The sequence below is a fragment of the Pogoniulus pusillus genome, chromosome 7, assembly GCF_015220805.1.
Source record: "Pogoniulus pusillus isolate bPogPus1 chromosome 7, bPogPus1.pri, whole genome shotgun sequence".
Lineage (NCBI taxonomy): Eukaryota > Metazoa > Chordata > Aves > Piciformes > Lybiidae > Pogoniulus > Pogoniulus pusillus.
This window is the reverse complement of record NC_087270.1, coordinates 12,069,380-12,096,136: the sequence shown is the minus strand read 5'-3', so window position 1 is coordinate 12,096,136 and position 26,757 is coordinate 12,069,380. Positions and strand designations below refer to the sequence as shown.

At 43.5% G+C, this 26,757-nt stretch overlaps 1 long non-coding RNA gene across 3 annotated transcripts in view; it reads left to right on the top strand.

The window, feature by feature from the left end:
- The window catches only part of LOC135176690 (uncharacterized), a 50,418-nt gene that overhangs the window by 4,194 nt on the left and 19,467 nt on the right, over nt 1-26,757 (top strand). Inside the window, exons 2-5 of one of the 3 annotated variants that reach the window (XR_010302779.1) lie at nt 4,564-4,623; nt 5,342-5,507; nt 10,184-10,267; nt 14,235-14,331. This is a non-coding gene — a long non-coding RNA (uncharacterized LOC135176690). Of the gene's footprint in view, nt 1-4,563; nt 4,624-5,341; nt 5,508-10,183; nt 10,268-14,234; nt 14,332-16,950; nt 18,035-26,757 lie in introns of those variants that run through there. The other 2 variants (XR_010302780.1, XR_010302778.1) reach the window with 2 other exon arrangements.

Genomic DNA, 26,757 nt, shown 5'->3' with positions numbered 1-26,757 from the left:
GAAGATTCCTGGTCGTAATTGCTCTTTGAACAACATAAAAAGCAAACACAAAACCCCTCACAAACAACCAAAACCCACAACTGCTATATTTAAAAAGTAAGGTCCTAAATCTGTTTTCTCCTTTTACTTTTTAGGGTCTGGAACATTACCTTGGCATAAGTTAGAGTATTTCGTGAAGTCAAGCATTTTCCTCTTGTAGCATGCCTGTTCTCTTCTAGTGCACAGAAGTCCCACTCTGTAGAACAGCACTTGTTGCTGCACTCCTGATTTAAGAAAACCAGCACCAAAACTGAAGGAGAAGGCTATGCAGCACCATCCAAAGAGCATTTTTGCTATGTTGCCAGATCTGTGCCATCTGCTTTCAGGTACCTGCTCAGGTACATTTAGGGGTCCTCTCAAGTTAGTGACCTGTTTTTCCAAAGCCATCAGTAAAGAATGAAAGAGTGCTTGAGGAGTCTGCAGTAGAGAATGTTAACTTGTTCCTTGAAACATGTTGTTGGAAGCCCTTCAGGACGATCTCTCCATCTAAATACTCTTGCATTTCAGAAACAAGTATGATTTTTTTTCCTTCATGACCTACTACATTAAGCAAATCCTGCTAAAAACGTTTCTGAAGTGGCACGTGAACTGAAACTATGGATCACTGCCTCTGTGAGTGAAGAATGGAAAATCTAAGACAGAGGAGGATAATTAGCAGCAGTAGAAGTTCCTATCTACTTGTGCAATAGGAATTAATATGGTGTATTAATCTTAGTTGCTAGTTTTGACACACTCAAGCTATCTGCTTATTTCATCGTTGCCTTTTTTGGTACTAAGACAAATGCTGGATGAAAATATGTATCCGTCCAACTTTGTATTTGGAGTATTGAAAATCCCCTTTCAGTTCTTCCTCTTTGGCTCAGTGTAGAAATATTCTTGGTAAAACAAAGCTGGAAGATAGTAAGATGACAAGAGAACTTCCTGGGCTGAAGAAAATAGAGATCTCATGCAAAGTTATTTCTTAAAATTGCTGACATCATGCATTGCTCTATAGATGGTTTTAATCTAGGGCTCCTAATTAAACAATATCAGTTGTTGATGGCTTCTAACAACAATGTACATACCAAGCCTATGGACCTCAGGTAGCCTGGAATATCTTACTTTTACATGTTATGATATTAAAAAATGATATTTATATACTTCCCCTGAGGGTAATGTCAGAATAAGAAGCCTAAATGTTGTTAATCTGCATTTTAAAAATGCCAACTTTCTTAAACATGAAGAGTTCTCTATTAACAACTGAGCTCCAAGATCCAAATGAAGAAAATGTTTAACATAAAACCCAGCAGTTGCACGTTAATAGATCCTGGCTGACAGTATGAAACTTGGGCATTATTGATTACAGTTCCAGTGAGATGTACTAGCTGCAATACAGTGAGCAAGCAGCATGTGCAGGCAAGCCAGATGCAAAATTGAAACATTATCTAAACAGAGTTGATTTCAAATGTTTCAAATGTAAATAACCCACCGGGTGGTCCTTGAGACTGTCAGCAGTCATTATTTGCTGTAGCATAAACAGGGCTGTCAGCTGGGATTTCTGTCACCGAGATAAAAAGTTGTTCTTCTCTGGTGAAGCCTAGACTGTTGTTTTTAAGAAAAGTTGTGCATCTCCAAGATAGATGGAGAGTTCCTTTACAGATTTTAGTGAAAGTATAAGTGCCATGAAAACCAGGATAGGTGTCTGAACTATGTAGACTAGGAGATAAATAAAGACTAATAGAGTTAACAGAGCAATAAGCTTTAAAACACAGATGTGTCTAAATAAATGCATAACTCCCACAGATTCTCTGTGTTTGCTCTTCTGAGTTTTCTTCAGGTGGCAAAAGCTAAACCAAGAAAATAGATAGGAGTAGATAACTCTAACCTTGGATGAAAAATTCATTGTATGTTTGAGGCTACTGCTTGAATTAAGAGTGTATTACAACCAGTTTAAGTGATTAGAGTTATCAGTTAATCATAGGAATTCATGCATTGAATTTGAGATTTCAGTCATCTAATCTGGTTTAGCTACTGCAGAAGAGTATTGTTACACTGCCTGCCTCTGCTTAGTTCAATGGCAGATGAGCAATGAAACATCTTAACAGATCTGTTCTGATGTCTCCTAGTGAAGAATTATGTAGCACTATCTCCTGCAGCAACAGGCACATCTGGATTTTATAACCACCAAAACTGGCTGAAGTGTTGCCGTTGGCTTCAGTGGAAATGCAACTTTGGGCATTGGAACATATCACTTAGTTCTGAAAGTCTTGTGGGCTTTCCCAGATGGTATCCTGGAAGAAAATAAAATGTTTGGGTTCCCCTTAAGACCTTTTTTCACATTTTATCCTGGGAATGGGTCACCATGGGTCTCTACCACCTTTCCATGACTGTCCTGGCACTGCTCAGAAAGCTTCACACTTTACTGAACCACAAAGATGCCTTTTTCTAATGCAGGTATTTCCTTTGTGCTCGAGGAACCGAATGTAGGTTCTGCTTTCCATGATAAAGTCATCCTTTCCAACCTGTACTTACACCTGCTTAGATAACAGAGTGGAAGGTCAGCTGGAAACATTAGCAGTGTGGTTCCTTGGCTCCTGGATATATATTGTGTCCCTTGCTAATTTTTCTAATAAGGAAGAAAAGGGAATTCTTGCTCAGGATTGTGTCCTGAAACCAGAAAGTCTGAAGAACCAATCCACGTTTTAGTGTGATAAATGGTGGAAAGCTTTTGACAATTTACAGGCCTCCACGATGAGCCTGTGTTGTCCTCCTTTTGCAGCCAGGAATAGTGTCACAGCTCTTAATCTGAATCCCGTGGCCGTGCTTTTTTCCTTCCAGGTGGCATGACAAAATAAAGGCAGCTGCATTTTGACATCAGAAAAAATGTCCCTTCATCTAAGAACCTATGGCCAGTGATTCAGGGTTGAATTTCTTCAAGGCATCTTCTTTCTCTTGCTCATTCAGAGATGCAACCAGGAAAGGGTTAAAAAGTCAAGAAACCCTTATTCCTAGCTCTTACCTGAATTTTGATTCTTTGCCTGTAAGTTCTGCAAAGTCTGTGTAGTGTTGCCTCTCTTCCTTGACAGATTACCTGGCTATAGTTTTTCCTTTCCCCTCTCTTTCATTGATTTCCCTGTTTCCTTTCAGGCAGCCACAAGTGTTCACTCCACCTTTTTTTTTTCCCAGGGGATTTTGTATGGTCACTTCAACCTTTGTGTTCCTGCTTCAGGGAAAAAAAAAGCTCTATAACATGTCTGGCATGCTGAAACAGCATCTTCCCTTTTAAATCTAACAGACTTAAGTCTCTTGAATTGTCTGTAGTTGCCTTTGCCTTTATCTTCTCACTGCAAAACCTTTTTATTTGCTTAACTGTATAAATAATCCCACTACTTTCACTGCTAAAAGGAATTTGATGGCCAACTCCTAAAAAGGTCAATTAATTAGGTATGCCTAAAATAGTGCCAGTATATTGCATGGAGGTTGTTTGTCTCAAAATGAACTTCAATCCAAATGACAGCGTGTTTTAAAGAGATACTTAGTTCAGCAGATGCTTTGAATACAAGGAAGATCTGTTGGTCATTGGCCCATATGTGCTTCATGAGGCACAAATAACTGGCCTTTACTGCAGTGGGGTGCAACTTGTCTGATTGCTATTCAAATGATGGCTAAATTTCAGTAAAAGGATTCTGAGTGAGGACTTAGTCCTGGAATAAGATAACCTTCAGTGAAGTATTGCACACACAAGGGTGGGAATGGTATCTGTACTTTGCAAAACAAGTCAGTATATAGAATCATAGAATGCATTGGGTTAGAAGGGACCTTTAAAGGTCATCTAGTCCAACCCCTGTCAGTAAGTAAGGATGTCTCCAGGTTGCTTAGAGCCCCATGAAGCCTGACTTTGAGTATCTTCAGAGGTGAGGCTTCCACCACCTCCCTGGGCAACCTGTTCCAGTGTTCCACCACCCAGATAGCAAAGAACTTCTTCCTGATGTCCATATGTTAGTATGAACTTGCAATATTTCTGTGGCAAAGGTGAAAATGTTAACTGCTTTTTCAAATCCTTGTTTTCCAGCTTATGGTTTTCAGTTCCCTCACAAAGAAGGCTGTACAATTAGAAATTCATAGAATCATTTAGGTTGGAAAAGACCTTTCAGATCAGGAAGTCCAAACACAAACCTAGCACAGCCAGGTCAGCACACTATAAGCACTTTGTCTAACCATCCACAGATTGCTTTTCCTGTATTGCATTTCACGAGCTCCATGCCAACTATACATCTATCTGCACTGCATGTGCATATCTGCAGAACTGAAAGGATGGAAGCAGGAAACTGTCCTTATGCAAGTATGTTTTTTGGGGAAAAAAAGTGTGTGAGGGGGAAGGTTGAAGAATAATTTCTATAAAAAATGGGGAAAACAAAATTTCCTTCCAATGTGTTTCAGGTCTTCTAGCCCCTTGAGACTTTTCTTCTGCTCTTCCAAGAAGCTTTGTCATCGCAGTGTTTCAATGATGTTCTTGTATATAGCTCTTCTCCTCTTTGTGTTTAGGTATTTCATGGCCTTTCAGAGCAAAGAAAATAGAAGAGATAAAACTCCCTGCAGTAGAAGGTGCATGTCAGAGATACAGAAAGCTATCAATGTACTTTTTACTATTACAGCACTTTTCTTCCTTTTTCTTTACCTGGCATCATTTTCTTGCACCGTCCTCAGAACTGCCTGTAGTAAAGAAAATGCAAACTTCTCTCTGCGCTGGCAGGGCAGATGTGAATGCTAAAGGCAAATACACTGAAGCCAGCTTAAACTGTTGGCACAGAGAAAAAAGATTCTTTCAAATCCTCCTCTCTGGTAATTTTTTTAAAGTATTCATTGCAGTTATTAAATGAATGTCCAAAGGCTTTACTGCATTAGTAGAGAGTAAAGTGGAGGGACTGGACAAGCCAAGGGCAGATTCCGTGTATTTGTGTTTTATGAGTGCCCTGTGTTTGTATCTGTGTGTAGTATTCAGTGAAAAAGTAGTGCTGAGCTGAAGCTCTCTGGTTGGATTTTATTGCAGCTTGACCTTTCCATCATTATGTTATTAGCTGATGTTTGTTTTTGTAACTGTGCTTTTACTATATCTATTTAAAAAAAAAAAAAAGCCTGCTTTGAAATTCAGGATTATGTTGTGCTGGGAATATTACTCAGAAACTGGCTAAAAGACAGCAGTGGAGGGAGCAGGCTGAGCATGGGAATTTTAAGGCTGAGTGGAGCAAAACCCACAGACATTCTGAAGTTCTTACCCCATGACCTCTAATAACACAGCTTCACTTTTCTTCCACTCCACTAGCAACACTGCTGATTTACTTGTGTGAATACAACTTAGAGGATCAAAACTCAAATGTGACACTGGTGGATCTGTTGCACTATTTGGTTTAGTCTGCTATGACATCTAATTTTGCACTGATTCAGAAGAAATCAGAAGAACGAACTCCCTACACAGTTGCTAGAGAGAGGTAAGTGCTTCCGGGGGGCCACTTAGGCAGTGTCAGAAAAATGGCTAAAGCAGACAGTATAGGTAATGTGCTTCTGAAATATAACCCTGCTGTGTTGTTCTTGGAAAGCTAGGCAGAGACTTAGGTGCATGTTAAGATTAGTCAAAGAAAGATAAACTTACGGTGGAGTTCTTGCTACTTTCATTTGGAATGTTAATAGCCCAAATTAAACAGTGCAGAGTGCTCCAAATACCAGAGCAAAGAAAAGGTTTATGGCAATGATGTCAACATTTGGAGTATCCTTTTTTTTTTTTGAAGTCTGATGACTTCCCATGACTTTCCAAATACTTGTACATTGCCAGATGTAACTTAGGGTGCAGATACAATGTAGGCTTGGTTATCATTTGAGTGCCTGGGTATAATTCTTTTAGCCATGTTACCCCACAAATCCAATACAGAACCAAACCATGTAGTGTTGCTTTCTCAAAGTCTGTTTTGTCCTCGTAAATGAAACTAACTCAAAGGAGGACAAGGAGTGAACTGGAAGAGAAAAGTTCTCCCTTAAGAATAAAGTCATTTTCTAAGGGAACGTGTTTGGAGGCGAAGAGTGAAGGCAGCAGTTTGAGTGGAAGTCTGTGCAGGGCTCTGTTCCATACGTTTCCACTGTCTCCTGAGCACCTGCCTGGCTTGCTAAAGCAGGCAGACAGTGAATAAGTCTTCCTTAGAAATGCTAACAATGGCCAGTTTTTGCTTGCTAGATCCAAAGCTGTTAGAAGGCCAGGCCCAGCAAATGCATCTTCTAGTCTGGCAAGTTTAGTTGCTGGCTGTTTGCTGATGGGAGTATGCAGATGCTACACAGCCTATCTAACTCAAAACATCTGTGGGATGCAGAAGCATCCCATGAATTATAAATACAGAATGGGAGGTTTTCATTGAAAAGGAATAAAAATTAATCCAAGATAGAAAAGGTTTGTTTGCTGCTTTTCTATTCTGGTCCTACAGGTCTTTTTGTAAATGCTGAAATGCAAAAGAACCCCAATGAGCTGAAGGAAAAAAATCTCCAGGAAGTGAGAATGAAGTAGCTTACATGCTAAAAAAATCTGATCCAATCGCTGTTGAAATCATTAGGGATTAACTTTAGTGAGTTTCATACCGAATGCCTAAGGACACTCTTCCTTTAAGAAGTGAGCTGCCTCACTGAATGTATTTGAAGAGTTTTGGGTAAAGGCCATTTAGTTTACAGAGCTGTTGGCTAATGTGTCAACCAAGGGTTGCAGCAGTCACAGCCTCGGGCGAATGACACGTTGAAAGATGTTGTCAGTGCCAGCAAGAACAGCAGTGTGCTCTCTATTAGCTCGAGTGCCCAATTTCAACATCTCCTGATCTTTGAGGGTTTTTTTTTCCCTAATACTTTAAATGTTCTAAGTTAAATTAATATAATTGGGACAACATGAGAAGCTGATAAAGGCTTCTTGACAAATGTTTGACACTACTGCTCAGATACCAGTTTTCTGATGCATATGGAGCAGGAAGAATCAAAGCTCAAGTCTTACAGGACAAAGGGAAAGGAGGAGGGGACATGTCACTCCTGAAAGAAGATCTTGTGATTCCAGATAAATAAGATAAATCAGTATCCAGTGAGCTAAAGTGATCTTACCAGTCTGCTTCAGTAAAGAGGGCAACACTGGAATTTGTGAGAGAATGAGAGACTGGGCAAGACAGGAAGGAAAGACATAAACTTGGGAAGAAGTTATGAGACTGAGAATGAAAAAGGATTGTAGCAGAAGACTTGCACCACCAGCTAATTAATCCAAATATTTTGTGATTGGTGTGTCAACCTCTTTTTTTTTTTTTTTTGGGGGGGGGGGGGGGGGGGTTTTTTTGAAAGCCTTAGGAGAAAGATAGCAAAAGAAGTGAGCAGTTCATTTACTGTAATAAAATAAGGATAAATGGAAGATGTGTCTGGTATTCTATTGAGTTCCCACTGATACTGAACATCCTTTTATTTCTCCTTATCCCTTTCCCATGTGGCCAAAACCATAAAATTGGCACAACATTAGCAAGGATTACACAGAAATCTGTAAAGTGTTCTGCAAGCCAGAAATATGGCTAAAATTTGGAAGCCTCAAGAAAAAATGATGCCTCAAGTAAAGCTGTTTGTAATTTTTGATAGCAAAACTTTCCTTCTAGTGGACTATTAATAGCCATCTTGAGCACTGGTCAGGGTGAGCCTGCCACAGTAGTGACAGGAGCAGTAAGTAGAAAGACTTCAGCTGTGAGCAGACGTGTAAGCAATGGACTGTGCAAATCTCAGCGCACCAGTTCTGCTTTTTGGCCTTTTCACTTCTATCCCAGAAGGGTGAGATTTCCAAAACCCATCAGAACTAAGTGAAAAACTGATTGCTTCTCATTCACTGTCCTGAAACTTATTTTTTTCCCCCATTTGCTTTTGGTATATCAATTCAGTTCCCTACAGAATGAAAAAAAAATACATGTTCAGGCTCAACACAATATTCTGCATACAGGTGAGAGAGGGAAAAGCTATTTCCTGTTACTTTTTGCCTTCAATGCTTCTCTGTCGCATCATCCTCGCCATTACAGGGGCTGCATCTAGCCACCCAGATGTTGGGTTTCAAGGGAATCACAAGAGAATGCCTTGATGGATGACTCCATCACCCTCGTGATTGCAGGGGCTACACCTAGATGGCCCCAGATGTTGGGTTTAAAGAGAATCACAAGAGAATCCCTTGATGGATGATTCCATCACTACGGAAAGTTGTCAGAATTCATTTATTTACATGACCTAACAGACTTTTCTGCAAATGCATGTATTGTTAAGATTATTAATGTGATCTCCATAGATATTTTTTTTTAATGCTTTTAAATTGTTTTATGTTTGCCTGGTCATTAAATTAGTATCTGTACTTCACATTATGGAATAAAATTTACCAAGGAAATTATGTGCAGAAGAGATCAAGTAGTCATGAAAGAAGCAAATTTTGGGTGTAGCTTGGCTGATATTCAAAAATGCAGAATTCCAATGGCTCAGTTCATTTCAATGGGAGCCTTACTCTCAGACAGTCTAAACTCTGTTGTCAGTGGCAGCCAGCAAAGCAATAGCTAATGTGGCTTCTGATAGACAGAGCTCCTTGATAGCCAGTTGGGTTAATAAACAGTTTTAACAGCATTTTTTATTCACTGGTACATTGACAAAAACAACTACTGAAACTGAAAGGCTGAATTACAAATGTACTATCTTTGTGTCTGCATTCATATGTTACACTTACAGCAGCATCTTTTGAGTTGGATTGCTTTATTTTCTGTGAATGAGCACTGGTAATTTCTCTTTTGCTGTGCACAGGTGATGTATAAGTGACAATGGTAACTCTTATGAAAGAGTAACTGTTGAGTTTTTGCTCTTTGTCAGAAATGCAAACGTGTCAGTAAAAAATATTTCCAAGTCATTGACTTCTTTTTAAGTGTGGACTTTGTCCTGAGTTCTAGCAACTAATACCCAACACAAAGAAATAACTACAAAAATGTGTCTTGCTCCCACTGGAGTCAAAAGAGCTGAGCTGATAGTAGGAGAACCTAGAGTAAAAGTTAAGGGATAGTGGAAGTAAAAATACAAAAAGCACAGTCCTTAGAGTAAGGCAGTGTCAGCTTGATCATACACAACGTTCACAGCCAGGAATGTTTGCGAGGAGTAGAAGTAATTTTATCAGAATACTTTTCTTAGTGTTTTTTTCTGCAGACCTTCTAGAAGCAATCAGGTTCACAGCTGAAAGATAAGAGGTGAAATCACAGCCAATGGGACTTTTGCCACAGCTTCAAAGGACTAAGATTTTGTCCTAGGTCATATTTGTCTAACAAGAAAGTGCTTATTTTTCCACTCTTTTTTTGTGCACAAACTGTCAGCATTGCATGAAGCAAACCATCCTGATTTCCAGAGAGCCTTTCAGACGCCGGATGATTGCCAAAACTGCAAATCCAATTTGCTTGCATTGATTGACCAGTGTGTGATCATTCCAATTATATTTGGCACATGTCAAGTGGAAGAATCAAACCTCCCTCTTTTTGGATCACTTATAAACACTTCAAAAAATAAACTGCCAATATAATTAGCTGCTGAAATGCTTGGCAGTTTGCCCTTAAAAAGTCCCCACCAGAAGAAAACACCCTCACTTGATTCTTCCCAAGCATCTTCAATAAGCTACTCGGACATTGTCCCTTGCACCTGCACTGATTAGTGTCAGCCTTCTGACTGCCTGTGGGTACCCCCAAAAACTAGTTTTCCCACAGGCAAGGTCCAGGAACTGTGTTGTATGAGAGCTGGACAGTGAAGCAAGATCGTTGCATCCCCTCGCGTTTTCACCCAGCTGAAGCTGCTCCTTAAGCCCATCTGCAGTGGTACTCTGTGGCAGTTTATGCTTCAGTAACTCTGTCACTGATAGATGTTGAGGTTTTCTTTTAGTGCAGTGAAAATGCATGGGTCTCTTGAGCTGCCTGAAAGATTGTGTAGGAGCTACTCTTCCAGCAAACATCTGCCTTAGCTCTTTTAAAACAGTCCTCCTCTGCCTTTTGCATATTACTGCCGAAGGCAAAGGAGAATTCAGTATGTTACTTGTTTCTGCTGCTGTCTTGAAACATGAAAGATCTTCCTTTTATTTATTTATGGTTTTCCTTTTCCTTCCTAGTGATTGTCATGAGGATAACTTCAAAACACGCAGAGGCTGAAGAGCAGAAAAACACACTGCTGAAGAGGGAAAGCCTAATAGCAGGTAAATGTATAGTGAAACTCAAGCTTATTTGGCAAAACTACATTTTTGACAACAGTTTGGCAATAAAGAAAATATGTCTTTGGACTTTTTGAAGTCAGTTTATACTTTATCATCAGAACACTGGAGGCCTTCATCTGCTTAATCTTTAGAAGATATTATACTGAAGCTAATTCGTAATCCCCTGGTGCTCTGGCTTCCACTCTGGGCTGTTAACTCTCATCTTTTTCTATACATTCAAGGCTCAAGATTGTCCAGATCTCAGCACTCCTCTGTGCTTGTAATGTTTCTCAATGTTCTGCTTTTTTTAAAGCAGATTTTGTTAGTACAAATATTGTCTCAGAAGACCATAAATTGTGTGCATTTTATCAGCCATCGTGCCCTATCTCTGTCAAAAAAAAAGCAGCCCTTTGCAGTCCCACAGATATCTACTCAAAGCAACATCTCACTTGCTCCCTAATGAGTATTTCTGTCCTGGTGATTCCGTTTGCCTCATCTTCTCCATCTCAGTTGAGTTCTTGTGTAAGACATGATCAAAAGCTATAGCAAGTGTTTCAGACAAGTCCAGATAGTTTGGCACTGGTTCATCATCCTTACCAGGAACAGCTTATCAGAAAAGCAGCCAGATAAGCCTTGCACAGCCCATATTTAGTAAGTATGGTTGCATTTCTCCTACCTCTTATGTTTTTCTTTCAAACTGTTCTGAAATCACAAATGCTGGCAAGTGGGTCAGTAGATGGCTGCTTGGTGTTTTTCTTTCGTTAAATAGAGCTACAAGTTTGTTATTCTCTAGTCAAAAGCTGCCACAGTCAGTGTGATGAGTGTGTTTTTAACAGTTTCTACCAGAGTGGTAGCTCCCTGTGCCAGTACTGACAGTGTTCTGGGGTCATCTGCTCTCTCCAGCCAAACCATGGTGTACTATTTTAGGACTCTGCCATCTTGTAATGTTCATACCTATAAATCAACTCTCCTTATTTTCTACCGAATCTTCCCACTGAAAACTGATCAGCCACTTCATTTTAGGAGCAGAAGTTTCTCAGCATGGGAAAATTAAGCGCTGGGTTTCTGTTCGTGTTCACGTACACCATCTCATGAAATCGCAGGATGGTGCACTCTGGGGAGAAGGATAGTTACACCTCTGAAGCTATGGAAACCCTAGTACAAGTTTTATGATAACAGTTCTGGGAGAGGGGAGCTTGACACCTAGCAAAATAAGGGATCTCCCTCACTGCTTTTGGTTGAAGGAAAAAGAATGTCTTCAGAGAGAGCAGATTAAAAGCTTATTGCTAACATCCAGAGGACTTTGTGGGTTTGTTGTGTTTCTGTTTAAGGCAACGTAGCAATCCCTGCTTCCATGTACACCATTGAAACCTCTGCCTTTTTCTTACAAACCTGAATGTCTGGATGTCTATAAGTCAGCCCCTCAAAATTGTTCCAGACAGAAACTTGGCTTCCAGGCCATTCGGTTTTCTTCTCCTCTTGCATTTGGCAGAAGTAGATTTGATAGTGTGTAAGCCACACCAGTGGAATGCAGTAAATTAACATTTAGAGGATATATTAGCAGCCTCAGCTAGTTTGTTTAACTATCTCTGACTCAAATTACCTCATCTTAAGGTATCGTTCAGGCCACTCAGCTGCTCCCTCAGTTCCTGTACCCTGTCCCCTCAATAAAAACAAGCAATGTGACCAAAGAGAACCCTAAGATTTAGGAATAAGCAGGAGCAACAGTCAGAGAGGAGCTTCAAGGCATCAGAACCACATTTGGGAGCTTGTATCAGACATTTGTACCCCACATATTTGCAGTGATGCTTTGCCAACAGCTCCTAGGTGCAGAAGGTACTGCAAGCACTGCTTACCTTGCATCCAGAATGTGAGAGACTCAGAGACCCAAAACTTCCCTTCCTAGAAAGCAAGTTACAGTAGGGATCTATTGCTACTCTGTTCTCAGATTGCTTTTGTGAGAGGGAATGCAGGCCACAGAGAAAGAAGGTGATGGACCCAATAATAGAAAATCTCCACCAGTCCCTTCTTTCAGAGGGCTGATCACCAATGGTGCATTTCATGCCATGCTATGAACTTCTCTAATTGCTATTCCTCAGCTGTTGGGGAATATCTCCCACCTCCTAAGGCTCTCTTGGGGTCAGTGCTATGAATATCCCTTCCAGCGCAGCAAGCTGAGGCAGGCACCAGCCCCGGGCGGCCTTTGCCTTGGGAATTGAGTTGCGCCAACATCAGCTTTCGCAATCAGATTTATAGCCTGAATGAAGGTTCCCAGTTTGCAAGCTGGCATGCAGGCACACTCAACACCACATTGCAGTCTTACCAGGTCTTTTACCTCCTCTGAAGAGAATCAAGTTAGGATGAACGTAAAAAGTCTTTAGAATTTCCTGTTCACTTGAATTTCCCCTCTACCTCCTCATTCTCCATTCCTTTCCAGCAGGAATCAGGAGTCCCTGGTTTAGAGAGGGAATGAAGGAAGACAAGCAGTTACCTATCAGTTGTTCCTCTGCAGCCATAGGAATACGCTTAGTTGTCTGAAGGAAATTTTAGCTGTCATCAAATGTACTTTATCAAGAGTCTCAAACGTTCTGCTGGAGAAAAGGGGGGGAAATCCCAGCTCCTATCCCTTCTCTGTGAATCCAACACTAAACCAGTCCTCCATCTTTGCCTGGGCCTGTGTCTCAGGCATCTGAATCCCCTCCTTGGTCTCCCAGAGAAATGACTGTCTAGAGAGCTGTTACTGTGGCCTCTCTGTGATTCAAACTGTTAGGTTCTTCACTGGGTTGACAACAGAAGTTAAGGAGAATTACCTGTACTGGGAATTAATAATACGCTGTGACTTGTGAATATTGGTTTCTGTATGTGTGGCCTCAGCTCAAACTGCCAGAGTGTGAATATTAGACTTCGTTATTAATAGTCAAAAACTGGGGAAATTCCCTGAGCTTCTTTGGATTTTCAGTTGACAGGCAGTAATTGCACAGAATTAAACAGTTTAAACAGTCAGAACTTGGAAAATAGGAACATAAGAACAGGGAAAATTCTAACTATGCTTCTGGAGTCTTGGCATTCACTCCAGCGTATGTACTCACACTGCTTCTGGTCCCTGAGTAAGTCTCCTGTATCAAAGACACTGTCAAAGTCTCAGTAACGATCCCAGGGTGAAATACTGAATGTTCCAGGCAGAGGAGGAAGAGCTGAGTTGCCGCTAACCTGCCGGGTGCCAGCTGCGTATGCGTGGCTGCCTTGGTTGCCGGCCAAGGAGCCATGAACGGCAGAAAGGCAGAGAGGCTCAGCATAGAAAGGCTGGATGCAGAAAGGCAGGGTTTCTAAACACTTCGTTTGGAACATCAGTGGCCAGGAGGCACTAGCACCATTGTTCTGGCCAGTGAACTCAGAGCATCCTGCCTCGTTTGACTGTGCAGGCACATTGAGAGGCACGCTCACCAAAAGGGCTGTCGAGCACTGGAACTGACTGCGCCAGGAAAGTGGTGGACTCCCTGTCCCTGAAGGTGTTTAAAAGACATGTAGGTGGGATATGATTTAGTGGTGACCTAGCAATGTTGGGTTAGTGGACTTGATGATCTTAAAGGTCTCTTCCAACCGAAATGATTCTCTGATTCTATGCCTGACAGCCAAGGACAGGACTGATGACCAACTTGTCCTCATTGGGTTGAGACAGCAGAAGCAACTACTTCTGCCACAAGGTATTTCCCGTTTGATTCAAAACTGAAATCATTGCCTAGGTCTCAGATGGCCTGAATAAAGTTTATAAGGAATTAGGTTACTTGCTTCCATGCTCTGAGAATCACCTTAATAACTAGAGGTGTATTACAGAACCTAGGAGGAAAATCTGTACCAAAGGGACTACAACTCAAGTGTTTTTCAGGGAAAATGGCAGTAGCATTACAGCTTCAGGGTCTCTGGGTGGAACCTAGTTTCATGGGTGTAATTAGGCTTCTCTCTATTTCAGCTCTTCCCCTGTTCTGGTGGCACACATTTTCCCCTGAAAGCCCAACAGGAAAACCTCCTCATGACTGTCAAGTGATCACAAACAGTATGAATTTCAGGTAAGGTTTTCAGAATCATTCTTTGTCAGTCCCTCTGTGTCTCTGGAAATTAAAAATGTTTCCTTCTCTCCCCAACATTGACTTCAGTGGAACTGCTGGAAAGTCCCTTACTGTTTTCAGGTCATTGGCATTATTCCATGGATCTGAAGTTGAACTTAGGCTCACGTTGTCTTACCAGACTGAGACCATTCTAAGTGGTTTTTGAATCAATAATTTTCCCATCCTTTCCACATATAAAATGGTTCTGTTTCCTCTTTAGTTTCTCCATAAATCTTAAGATACTGTCAAAATGCAATGTGATTTATATTCATTGTGCTTCATGTATGTTTCCCAAAGGTGCCAAAACAATAACCTTTGGGTAATAGATAAGTTATTGCTGATAATTCAACCAAGAAATATATTACACTGTGATAGCGTGGTCTGTTTGTAGCAATTATTTGTATTCTCTGAGAGATGGAAACTATCCCAGAGCCTGGGAGCACAAAGCCTCTAATCCAGCTGTAAGGAAGAGAAGATAGATTCACTGAACTGCCAAACCACAGAGATTGCTTATCTCTCTGTCATTATGCTGGGGCAAAGGCAATTATTTCTGTTAAGCCTGGGCACAGGTTTCTCTCTGAAGGAACTTCAGGTTGGGAGCATTTGATTTCTCCAGGGAGAAACGTAATTTAGCCTATTCATAAGCAAATAAGCAGGTTAGTAATTAACATGATAAAAGCCCATATGAAACAGATGGCAGGAGGGAGAAAAACGGGAACCTCAAGTGACCACCAAAGAGCAGAGCAAGGCCACATGAACTGAAGACAGCAGACTTGTGCCCTCTCTGCCTCTATGCAAGGTCAGCCAGGCACAAGCTGCTTCACTTAAGAAAGTACAGGAGCTGTGTCCATGCAGATCAAGGGCCAGTGTGACACAGCTGCTCTCTTCAGGAGCCTGCCAGCTGATCAGCAGGAGAGCAAAGGGAGTACACAACTGTCTGGACTCATGATCTAAATGCTGCTTAGCGGAATGGTCCAGGATCTGAGTGTTCAGCATCACTATGGTCTGCCTGATGAACACTAAAAGCCAGGGCATCCCTGTGAAGACGTGCACTACAGAATTCAAAACCTAGGCGTTTGTTTAACCAGTAGTATATTTGCCAAAGCCCAGATGGCTCCCTGCTCATAAGCATGTTTTCCAGAGACCAGCAGGGTCACCATGGAACTGAAAACCTTAAGGAATGAAAGGCACTGGGATCCCTCCCAGAAGTGTAGTGTTTCAGGCAACACTCAAAAATCACATCTGAGTTTAAAAATAAGGCAAATAAACAAGTGAGCATGTCACCCTCTGCCACACCCCAGCACAGAATCTCTCACTGAGGCATGGACTGCCAGCAGAGCTGGCTGAGATCACCACACCAGAGCTGTAGGTCAAAATTCACAGCAGTTTTTTTGGAAATCAAGGTAAAAGTTACACATCATCTCAGCTGAGCTCCTTCTGTAACCAGAGGATGCCCACCACACATCCAGATCATGTTCTAGAGGAGACCTTCCCACAGCTGCAGTAGCTGAAAGCCACTGAAATGCTTTAACGTCTCTCACGGTATTTGTGAACAGGTGTGATGGTTTGGGTGCTACCCACCCCCCACGCTTATCAGAGAGGATCAGAGGGTTTCTGGTCTGCATTTTGCACATAGAAACTATCCAAGAGGCTGCCACTCTTAAAACACTGTGCTTTTTGAAATAGCTCTCGTGGATGTTCAGGATAGACTGAGTGCTGAACAGTCCTTACAGTCTCGTGTAGCTCGTTTCCAAGCCAATAACATTTAGTTCATATACCCAAATAAATAACAATTAATGCTTACTGCAGCAATAAATGCAAAGCCTTGGGACCCTAACATTTACAGATGGGGGTCTGAGCTGGAAGCTGAGGCAGTAGAGACTCTCCATAGGGACATACTGTAAGTAAATATTTGGATATGAAGTTACGGCCCAAGAGCATGCCTGGGCAGCTCCAAATTCTTCTGGTGGAAGTTTTAGCTTCAGGAGAAAAAAAAAAAAAAATCATCAACCACAGAGTTTTAACATTTTCTGAGCAGTGATTTCATCTTATGTTCATCCCAGTGAAAAAACATTTTGGTGCAGCCTTTGTCAGAAGGCTCTAAGACTATCATGAAGACACTTCGTGAAAATATACCACAAAGTGTGAATGACATGTCAGCTCCTTGGGCAAAACCATTCTATCCTGGTCAGAAGCTGTGGTGGTGAAATAACTGAGAGTGTTTCACTTAAAACTTAGAGAGTAATGCCTCAGCATTGATCTACTGCCATGGATCAGGACCTCTGTTCCATGGGGCAGTGATAGGACAGGGAGCAACAGGTACAAAGTAGAACAAAGGAGGTTTCACTCGAACTTAAGGAGGGGCTGCTTTACTTTGAGGGTGCCAGGGCACTGAAACAGCGTGGCCAGAGGGTTTGTGGAGTCTTCTACTTTAGAGGCTTTCAAAACCCCCTTGGACATCTTCCTGTGCAACCTGCTCTAGGTGACCCTGCTCTAGCAAAGGGGTTGAACTAGATGGTATTCAGAGGTCCCTTCCACCCTTACCATGCTGTGACTCTGTGGTTCTGTGACCTGTCGCAGTTCTCAGTCACTGTAGCGGTGGAAGCGTCTGGGCACAGGTGACAGTTTAGCTCGGCAGCTGCAAGCGTGCGGTCGGCCGGCAGAGCCCCAGCGGTGCGGGAAGTGTAATGCTGGCAGACAGCCCCTAGGTGTCGCTCAGCACCGCGGCCGCCTCGAGTGCGGAGCGAGCGCCGGCGCTCCGCCGGAGAGCGGCTGCTGCCTTCCGGCCAGACCCGGAGCCGCTGTTCTCGGCTCTTTGGCATCCGGAGCGCCCGTTGCGGGGGGGAAACGGCTGTCTATCGAAAACCAGGAAAGCTGATCTAGTCTAGGCTTTCTCCTGGTTTCCTGAGGTGATGGCCATGGGACATGGCCTGTTCTTACTGGGTGAAACCAGCTCGGGTAGGTTTTCACCTGCTCTTCAATGCCACCGCAGCCCCTGCGGAACCTGGTACAGTTAGAGGTGTTCTGTGAGGCACCCAGCGCTCCGTGCTGCCCTGGCAGGTGCTGGGCTCCCCCCTGGCAGGGGAGCCCGCTGGCCGGAGCAGCCTGTGCCGCACCTGCTGCCCTCCGGAGCACTGCGGTGCACGCAGGCTGGCTGCTGCTGCCGGCCCCCGGCTGCCTGAGCCCCAGCGCTTCTCAAAGGCACTGAGAGGGTGTCCCATCGCCGCTAGCTTACTTTGCAAGGGTGCTCACAGCAAACGCTTCTGCTACCCAGTGTCTTTGCCTTGGCCTTCCTGGCAATCACTTAATTTTCAACCGTTCTAAGCAAGATTTGTGCTCCTTTTTTAATCACCTCCTCTGTGAGCCTGTGTCTGTAAAATTGCTGTGTGTTTTCTGTAGAGAACTTCCCTTCATGCCAAGAATGTCAGTCAAGAGGCTGCCTTAGACCTGTGGGGAAGGTGTTCAAAGGTAGATGTGTCAGGTGGTACTTTTTATCATCTGCCTTTGTACTGCAGCGCTGTAACCTGTGCTACTCACTGGCTACTCATCCACACGTATTGACATCTAGCAGCCCCAGCAGAAGGGATCTTTATGGCATGCAATGTATTAGTCAGGTGTTTCTTTCCATGAAGAAAGAAAGAAGAAAAATACTTTGAAAGACTATAAAAACAGTGGTTCTGTTTAAAATGGAAGGTGAGAAGAGATTGCGTTTTAAAGTAAGCAACAAAAGCAGCATGAAGTGTCTCGTGGGCTTTGTGTTTACAGAGGAGAAGCTGTAAAACCAGCACACTTCATCAGCAAATCTAGATAGGTGGTGGTGTTGCTGCTCCACAATCTGCCCTCTCTGCCAGAAAAAAACACCTGAGTCTGAGGTCTTCTCCTCAAGCTCAAGATACCTGGCAACTTTTAGTAGAACAGAATCATAGAATCTTCTTTGTTGGAAAGGATTTCTGAGGACATTAAGTCCAACCATTGTCTAACTCTACCATGTCTGATGCTAAACCATGTCCCTTAGCACTGCTTCTCTTTAAACACCTCCAGGGATGGGGATTCAGCCACAACCCTAGGGACCCAATTCCAGTGTTTGATAACCCTTTCAGTGAAGAATTTGTTCTAGTGTCCAACCTAAACCTCCCCTAGTGCAACTTGAGGCCATTTTCTCTCATCCTTATACTTGTTACTAGGCCTGAACTTACATCAAGAGTGGCATTTAGACTTCTAATTTCCATCTGCTAAAATATACGCTTCATATAAAATCCAAGCTAACCCTAAAATACACTAAATGTTGGAAAACCTGTGGCCTTGGGGCCCAAATTCAATCGATGACTTCATTTTGCATGTGGATACATGCTGTTCTTCCTCTTATTATTATTGGATAAACAATTGTGGTTAATGTTTGGTCTTAAAAAGCTTTTGAAAAGCCTAGTCAGCTCTTGGCAAAGACTAGCTTCCCCACTCTGAAGAGATCCTATTCAAGCAATGTTTTTGGTATTTAGAGGTCCCAACATCAAAAATTGTGTCAGGGAGCCTGTGTGTCACCCAGAGTATCCACAGTAAGTTTGGTCACAAGATACAAGGGTAGAAACCCAGACTCGGGAGAGGAATTAGACTCATCTGCCACAGAATCTCTTGAGATATTATTCAGACTACACTGCCCAGTGCAAGAGGTTCCTATGGTGCAATCACCACACCTTCTTCACATTTAAAGTTGGCACTTTGGAGGTGAATTTTCTGTTAAGAGTATTGAATAGAAGGCATTTGCTAGATGTAATAAGGCCTGGGGAAAGAAATTACATTTGATGTCATTTCGTGTTCCTGCTGAACCCAGTCACCTTTACTGCAATTCTCCTGGTTTCCAAGATGTTTGACCAAGGATGAATTATAGCAATTTATGCAGCCTAGTACTATGAGGGGGTTTCTGTTAATTCAGCTGTATTTCAGCCATAATGACACTGAGATAACTTCCAGCCTAACTGCCATTAGGAAATCTGATGTTTGGTCTCTTCCCTAAACATTGTTCTGACATGTGCGATACATTTTCTGCCATGCAATTCATGCATCCAGTACAAGATAAGGAATCAGTTTTATGCAAGGTGGTTCTGGTCTGGTGAAAGTTTCTACTACTCATTCAGGTAGGCTTGATTTTTGTTTAAAAACCAGTATCCTTTTGGAGTTTCGCCAGGCCAAAATTCCAAAAGTCAAGCTATTCACCAAATAAAAAGAGAGAGTGCTCAGTTTAACCTGGAGGCATGGATTAAACCAGGGGCTGTGGCAGTCTCTTTCTGTTGTTTTAAGAGTGCAATTTGGTTATACTTTCTGGCCTTTCTGTTAAGGCATAAGTCTTACCCTTTTCTAGTATTTAATGAACATTGGTGTTTAATCCCCACAATCCTAAGCAGACCATAGCTGAGGTTTAAGAAATCCATCAGATATCAGAAACCTAAGATAGAATTACAAGAGTTGTAACCACTTTAGCCACATGTGTAAGCAGGGAGACAAACTTGCCATAGATGGCTGACTTCCCAATCTTTCTAAACCCTCCTGCTCCCTTTGTCAGCCCAACACCACTCCTCACTGTTGCCTTGCAGGTCCATGTGATGCCTCTTTGCTTTTTCTTTCTCCTCTACCAGCTGCTGCCCTTTCATAAGCACAGCCCCCACTGGCATCGTAACACTTCCAAGAGCACCCAGCCTCACAGGCCCTCCCTCAACACTGTAATTGTTAACTCACAGCTAGAAAACAATTGATAAATATCCTCTTCAACCATTTAAGACAAATCTAATCTCATCTGCAAAATCCACAAAGATACTTTAGGAACTCACTGTTTTGGAAAGTATTTACACATGACCTTCAGCCTAATACCTCTCTCTGCTCATTTTCCTCTAAGGCTTTAATCCTGACTTCTTGTTCTGATAGTTACATATTGTTATTTGTGGAACACATGAACTGCTGTCAGCTATTCCCCTTAGTTATGACAAGACGCTTCTTCAGTACCAAAGAAGAGCAAGTTATGAGCTGAGCTGAGTTCTGGTAACTTCAGTCGCATGATTTTTCTCTTCCCATCTCCTGGTTTTCCCCTTGGCCTCACTCTAACTCCATGTTACTGCAAAAGGAGTATCAGACCATCTGACAGTTTAAATGAGATTTGGATAATTCACCTCCAAAAGTTTGGCTGTGCTATGCTGATGATTATTTTATACTTTGACCTCCTTGATCCAGAGCAATTAGTCAAGTTTAAGGAAACATTTCAAAGCAAGCAGCTGCTCACATTTCCTATGTAGCAGAAGAAAGACCCTCGCTTGCTCTAACCATTCCCTCTGGCCCATATTTTGTAGTGAGAGTAGTCTGAGAAAACACAGGTATATTCTTTCTTATTTCAGTTTTGTACAAAACAAGTTTAATATGCCATCCACAGATCAGTTTTGATTTATTCTAAGCATCTGTAGAATGAGATGAATGTCTTCCACCTCAGTACCACAAGTTTAAATAAGCCATAAATCACTTTTTGTTGGGGTCTGGATAAACAATAGGTCAAACTGTCTTAATGTTTGTATCCGTCTGTCACACAAGCACTTAGGAAAATCTGGAACCTTTATACCCGCTCCCCTCCATCCAAAAATCTATATTTACTCAATAACCTTCCTTCCTTCTGTTTGCTGCTCACCTTTGTGAGACAAAACATACGCAATGCCTATTTTTAGCTTTGCCTTTGACAGAACACAGTTTAAGTCTGAGATGTTTAAATCAAGTCATGAGCTCCATAGAAGCTCTAAAAGCCAACAGTGAATCTAAGGGACTTTTGAAGCTAAATAGCGAAAGAATGAGTTGAACTTTTTCAGTGTTTGGCAATATAAAACCATTTTGATGGCTTTGTCCATTAAAATACAAATATACTCTTTCTAGAGATCTGTTGTCTCAAAATCCTAAGGAGATTTACTGAGTTAGGGAACTGTGCAATAAAAATAAATGCCTGAGGTCAGTACTCTTCATCTTGTTGTAAAGCTGCTTCAGCTGTATAGGACTTTTCTTCCCAAACTGTGCTGAGTTTCAGAGCTGCCTTTTGTCTTTTAACAAAGACTATTTCTTTCACACCTTGTTGGTGCAGTTGATGGATACCTTTACTGCTTTGCTCCAGGGCTACAGCATGCACCCCTAAACCACAAAAGCTCTTTTTGACCTGACCTGCGTTTCTGTTGGATGAAGGATTGTGCACTTAGCCCGTTAGGCAGGTGTTTCACAGTCAGGTGGCCACCAGATAGTGCAATAACGTCTGGCAATGGCTCTTTTTGGAAAAAGAAGTCATAACTGTTATGGTTTAAGAAAAAAATCTGCATTTATTTTATAAACTGTGTATCTCAGACCAGCTCCTAGCTCCCTTTGGGAATTCAAGTTGGGAGATCACTGACAGCTTAGCACATGGGGAGACAGAATGAGGAAACTAAATTGTTGATAGGTGACAGACTACCTCCTTTTGTCTTTTTCAGTTGTTTGGGTCTTTTTCCCTAGAAGAAAGCTGTGGTTAATATCCCATAACTATGGATGTCCCAAACAAGTAGAAAATAAGTCATGAGGTATCTGTACATCAGGAGAAGGTGATTCTTTTAATCTTACTGTTTTATCCTTCTCATTTTGAAGTGGATCAGAGACGAGCAATGGGTCTAAGAGGACTGCACGTCCCTCTTGCCACTGAAACATAAATAACAGGGCCAGACTTTAGTAACAAATCATCTCAATTACTGTGTAAAGCCTGAAGAAGAGCTAATGTTCATACCCTAATCACTTTCCTTGCAGGGATACCAGCCCCACAGACAAAGATCATAGCTGGCCTGAAGCGAGCAGGCTGCCACCCCAGCAGTGGTGTGGAGGGTGACCCTAAAGCAGGTTACAGATAATACTGATTAAAACGGGGGAAATTAATGTCTGTTTCCAAGTAAGCCCTAGAGTGACTTGGAAACACAGATAAAGACAACAAAATAATCTTTTCATTTTAAAAAAGCATAAATATTTATTATGAAAATAACACAAAACTGTTATGACAGGAAATGAAATAATAACTACAGGAGCAACACATAATTTAATTCCAGCCTAGCCAACAAATGCACACATTTTGCACAACCTTTTGCCCTTCAGGCTGTGTTACATCCAATCTGCATGTTACTGATCCTGTAAGATACAGACTGAGTTCATCTTTGTGGGAGTGCCCTGCCCCATGCATGACTTTGAGGTATAATGGAAAAAAAGTGAGTCAGTTTTTCTCAAACCAGTTTCCTCACTGGGAAAATATTCTTCTAGGTCACACAGTTCTTATTTGCTCAGTAAATGCTGTGACAGTGAGATTGACAACCACGGAATTAATACAGTGATTGACAAAGAACTTCCTGAGACCTCTTTCATCTCCAGACAAACATGATCTAGATGCCAAAGCATGCAGCTGTAGATTCGCAGCTGAACACGTGTGTTTGGAGCAGGGGTGGGTAGGAGAAGGGAAAGGAGTGCATGAAAAGCAGTGACTCCTTTTGCTCCCTAATGATCAGTGTCTGGGGCTGACTCATGTTTGTTTTGAATAGTTGCTTGCTTGTTTCATTGGCTGCTGAGGGCTCTTTTGATGTCTTAGAGGATAAACCAGAAAGGGACGCCTGCTCTGAAAAGCTGGGTGAAGCTCAAACCTGCTCACGATGGATTGTTTTGTCTGCACTGAACAAACACGGTGGTAGTGCTCACTGGACTCAGACCTGTTGCCTCGAAAAAACTGACAGATGTTGCTAGGCCGTGTGGGAAGAAGATTAGAGAGGCCAAAGCCCCAGTAGAGCTGAGACTGGCCACTGCTGTGAAAGGCAGCAAATAGATGCATTAATGGCAAAAAGAGGGGCAGGGATAACCTCTACTCCTTACTGGACACGGAGGGGGAGGTAGTCACTGGAGGTGAGGAAAAGGCAAAGGTGCTTGACACCTTCTCTGCCTCAATTTTCAATACCAAGACAGGTAGTGTTCAAGCCAGCTGGCCTCCTGAGGTGGTAGGTGGGGTCAGGGAGCACAACAGCCCCCCTGTAATCCAGGAGTAAGCAGTTAGGGACCTTTAGAGCCTCTTGGATCCTCACAGGTCTCTGGGACCAGATGGGATCCACCCTAGGGTGCTGAGAGAGCTGGCAGCTGAGCTGGCCAAGCTGCTCTCCATCATTTATCAATAGTCCTGGCTCACAGGAGAGGTCCCTGGAGACTGGAAGCTGCCAATGTGATGCCCATCCACAGGAAGGGTCAGAAGGAGGACCCAGGAAATTACAGACCTGTCAGCTTGACCTCAGTGCCAGGCAAGGTGATGGAACAGATCATCCTGAGCACAATCACAGGGCACCTACAGGATGGCCAGGGGATCAGAACCATCCAGCATGGACTTCAGAGGGGCAGGTCCTGCTTGACCAACCTGATCTCTTTTTATGACCAGCTGACCTGCCTGCTGGACATGGGGCAGGCTGTGCATGTAGTCTCCCTGGACTTCTGCACGGCCTTTGACACTGCCATAGCAAGCTCCTGGCCAAGCTGGCAGCCCCTGGCTTGGACAGGGGCACTCTGTACTGGATGCAGAACTGGCTGGAGGGCTGGGCCCAGAGAGTGGTGGTGAATGGAGCCACATCCAGTTGGCAGCTGTCACTAGTGGTGTCGCCCAGGGACCAGTGCTAGGCCCAGTCCTGCTTAATGCCTTCACTGATGATCTGGACCAGAGAGTTGAGTCCAGCATCAGTCAGTCTGCAGATGACAGCAAGGTGGGAGCATGTGTCCATCTGCTAGAGGGCAGTAGGGCTCTGCAGAGGGACCTGGACAGGCTGGACAGATGGGCACAGTCCAACGCCATGACTTTTAGCAAGGCCAAGTGCCAGGTTCTGTGCTTTGGCCACAACAGCCCCATGCAGTGCTACAGGCTGGGGACAGAGTGGCTGAGAGCAGCCAGGCAGAGAGGGAGCTGGGGGTGCTGGTGGACAATCGACTGAACTCGGCCCAGGTGGCCAAGAAGGCCAATGGCATCCTGGGCTGGCTCAGGAGTGATGTGGCCAGCAGGACCAGGGCAGTCCTTCTGCCCCTGTACTCAGTGCTGCTGAGGCCACACCTTGAGTGCTGTGTCCAGTTCTGGGGCCCTCCATTCAAGAGACATGCTGAGGTGCTGGAAGGTGTCCACAGGAGGGCGCCAAAGCTGGTGAGGGGCCTGGAGCACAGCCCTGTGAGGAGAGGCTGAGGGAGCTGGGGGTGTGCAGCCTGCAGAAGAGGAGGCTCAGGGCAGAGCTCATTGCTGCCTGCAGCTGCCTGAAGGGAGGTTGTAGCCAGGTGGGGTTGGTCTCCTCTTCCAGGCAACCAGCAACAGAACCAGAGGACACAGCCTCAAGCTGTGCCAGGGCAGGTCTAGGCTGGATGTTAGGAGGAAGTTGTTGGCAGAGAGAGTGATTGGCATTGGAATGGGCTGCCCAGGGAGGTGGTGGAGTCACCGTCCCTGGAGGTGTTCAGGAAAAGCCTGGATGAGGCACTTAGTGCCATGGTCTGGTTGATTGGCCAGGGCTGGGTGCTAGGTTGGACTGTATAATCTTGGAGGTCTCTTCCAACCTGGTTGATTCTATGATTCTATCATTAGGGATGTACAGTTTAAGTGAAAATGGGGTTAAAGAGCCAAGACCTATGCAGGGGCTGCAGCAGAAGGCTTGAAAACTTCTCCTGAATATGCCCAGGAACTAAATATGAAGACAGAAATGGCTTTGAAGATAAACCCCAAGGGTTTGCTATTTTCATAATGTCGAGGGTCTGTCTCCTGCTGTTCAAACACATGGGTTTCACAGTGGACGGGTGGAACTGATGACCTTACAGGGCTTTTCCAACCCAAAGGATTCTGTGATACAGATGTAAAGAAATAGGTGACACCAGCCCCAAAGAGCCATGGAGTAGGTAGTCAGCTACTTCGGGACAGGGTGAAGAGAGATAAGGGAAGGGGGTCACAAAGTGCCTGGGCTTACGCATCTGGAGGCAGAGCAGGAGGATGTAAGACCCAGATCTTCTAATTGTTTTTAGTGACAACGTTTCTAAGACTAGAACACTGAAGAATTAGCTGAGCTGCACAGCCTGTGTCTCCTGCTGGCTTCTCTCCCTCTAGCTGCATCTGCTGCACACGTACCCAAGTGTTGGCAGCCGTGCTGCAGCCGGTAGCAGTGCTCTGGGGAAACCACTAGATGTAGATGCAGCGTTAGACTGACACTGCTCTAGGAAAATGTGGCGCCTGTCTCCAAGTGAAAGTTACCTTTCGGTGCCATAAGAGGGGGCAGGTGCTTCTAAATAGAAATTAGAGACCATTTAAAGCATCTTAGGATTCATAACAATGAGAACAAGCAGTATGTTGTTCAAGGGTCTTCTAACGACACTGTATTTATTCCATCTGTTCTTAAAGCCCCTTTCCTCTATTGCATTGTGCCTAAGTATCACCAGACACCTCATTGTCTTCCAAACATTATCCCCCTCTTCTAAGATTACCCTCTAAAGTCCCCTCCTTCTCGAAGCATGGTCACTGAGGTCTGTGGGTCAGCTCACCACGCTGTTTATGCTGCTGGAGACATTAGTGTGCTCTTGGGTGAGAGCAGAATATTGAGAATGAAATGGTAGATAAATAATGGCTCTGTCCTAAGACAATGAATGCAGATTAGGGATTCATCAAAAGGAGCAGGCTAACATAAACTCCTGTGTGTTTAAACCATCTAAATCACACATGAGGAACTCTGCCTGCTTATGCTCTGCCTCGGGCAGCAGGTCAGAGCATCAGCTAATATAAATCCATCAGAGCTACAGCAGCTTACAGCAGCACTGGACTGAGCCAGCAGGTTTGGTTTCATGGTGCTGGTATGGCCAAGGAGAATGTGCCATAAGAGCACCCTGCTTGCTGTGGTGTAAGTAAGAAGAATAAAACACTATTGCCAAGAGAATGTTAAAGCCTGGTCCATCTTCTCCTTCAGGACCTCATCTGGAATTCTGCATCCAATTCTGGGCTCCCCAGTTCGTGAAGGGCAAAGTCACTACTGGAGAGAGTCCAGGAGAGAGCCACTAAGACGATGAGGGGACTGGACCATCTGCCTTACTAGGAGAGGCTGAGAGAACTGGGGCTGGTTAGCCTGGGGAGGACTCTGGGGAATCTCATTAATGCTGATGAACCTTTAAAGGGTGAGTGTCAGGGGGATGGAGCCAGACTCTTCTCAGTAGTGTCCAGTGTCAGGACAAGGGGCAGTGGACACAGGAGGTTCCATGTAAACGAAAGGGAAAAAATTCTTCCCCCTGAAGGTGGCAGAGCAAAGTCAGAGGGTGCCCAGAGAGATTGTGGAGTCTCCTTCTCTGTGGAGGCATTCAAAACCTGCCTGGACTCAG